The sequence below is a fragment of the Rhipicephalus sanguineus genome, chromosome 3 (assembly GCF_013339695.2).
Source record: "Rhipicephalus sanguineus isolate Rsan-2018 chromosome 3, BIME_Rsan_1.4, whole genome shotgun sequence".
NCBI lineage: Eukaryota > Metazoa > Arthropoda > Arachnida > Ixodida > Ixodidae > Rhipicephalus > Rhipicephalus sanguineus.
This window is the reverse complement of record NC_051178.1, coordinates 141,866,546-141,868,439: the sequence shown is the minus strand read 5'-3', so window position 1 is coordinate 141,868,439 and position 1,894 is coordinate 141,866,546.

Here is a 1,894-nt window from a genome sequence, read left to right as displayed (position 1 = left end):
GCGAAGTTGTGCCGACGAGCGTCTGCGGCGTTGGCCGATGCAGCCCGGGCACAAACTCACTTAGCGCGCCTGTTACCGCCCCGCGGCACAGACGCCGCCGCTTCCTGGTTTGTCGTTTGTTTCCTGGGCCCGGGCTTTGAGTGTTTGCCGGTTATGTTACGTACATTATCCTGACAGGCTCTGGCGTCGAGCTTGTTCGCCTCGCTTATTACTTTGCTCGCATTGCTTTCATCTGTACAGCCACTCACTTCACCGCCTCATCTCATATACGCTTCTTCGCTATTATTGCTTTTTAATATAACACGCGTGTGCGTCGACATAAAGGCGCATACGTAAGTCACAGTGAAAAAAGAAACAATGCCATTAAAAAGGGGGGGGGGCGACTATATTATATCTCGCTGTATTCTTCAGATGTATCATTAAAGAAAGCACGTTGCTGGGCTAGTTTGGTGCATGATTAATACTTGAACTGCACGTTTGTTGACCTCGTCTGTCATGATTTGTTATTTGCTGGGCTGCAATTCTGTAGTATTAATCAGACGCAGCCTTTCGTTGCTATGAGTTACGAATTTTCCTCTCCAGAGAGAAGTTGCAAGACTCTCGACTTGGTTTACCTAGAAGTGAGACATTCAAATATGGATCCACACGTCGTGCCGCAAATACCATGCCTAATTGGAGTGCACACACGTCGGTTCCCTGGAATCAATTAATGCGGCATTAGAAAACACATATTGGGGCGAATCTTGCGAAAGTCCAGTGTTTGTCGCAGTTTTCTTAGTCGCACTGGTGATAGAGCTTGCGTCAAGCTAAGATAATTGTAAGGAAGAATAGCTCAAACAGTTTAAGGTCTAAAACTAACTCAAGACCCATTTTACTACACAGTTAACGGAGCGAAAAAATCAGACATCACATACGCCGGAAAACTAACTCGCCTGCGCACTGTGGCGCTTTAAACGAGGAATTCATAAAGAAGATAAAGTGTGACTCTGTATATCGGTTTGACCACCGCGATATACTTAACGTACACCCAAATCTAGCACACGCGGGTACTTTGCATTTTGTATTGGTTTAAAATACACAAAAAGAAACCGCGATTCGCACCCGCGACCCCATGCTTAACAACAACAACAACAACAACAACAACAACAACAACAACAACAACAACAACAACAAACGCAAGTCCTGTTAAGCCGCTCAGCGCACAAAAAAAAAAAAATGTAGACGCTATATGACTTCCTCTTGGACTCAGTATACCTTCGGCACCCTTGGCGCTCATGACACAAAGCACTAGTACTTTCGCTTTTCTAAAATTGCGACTTGGAAAAGACAGGAATTTCTGCGACCCATAAGGGAGGATGGCGCAGCGTCGTAAGGTCAGAGGGAGGGTACGTGAAAGATATACAGGGGAGGCCACCTTCTCCACATTGGTGCCGGGGAACCTCTCTCGCCACTTGGAACAACTGGTAGGACCCCAACAAAACGAGGAATCGAGCCCAGTACACGGCACGCATTGCTATAATGTTATACTGTATCCTTTATTTCCTTCGGCTTCTGCGTAGCTCCGGGATTCCTCTCCGAGGACAAGCAGCGTTTGGCGGTGAAGCTGCTATAACTTATGCGCACAGATGGACGCATAAACCCCGGTCATATAATTACTGTTACGCAACCGGAGCTACAGGTCCTGACAGTGGGCTGGGCCAGAGGGGTTGCCGAAGCACAAAAGTTTCCGGCCATCTAGAGCAGCCCGAGGGCTCATCGTCGTCCTACTTCCTATTCCACTCCCCCTCACATGATTCTTTCATGAATTAATAAAGTTGTTTACCTACCTACAACAAAACAAACACCATATAGAAAAATTAAAGTGAAAAACATGCAAGGAACATATAGCCCATGC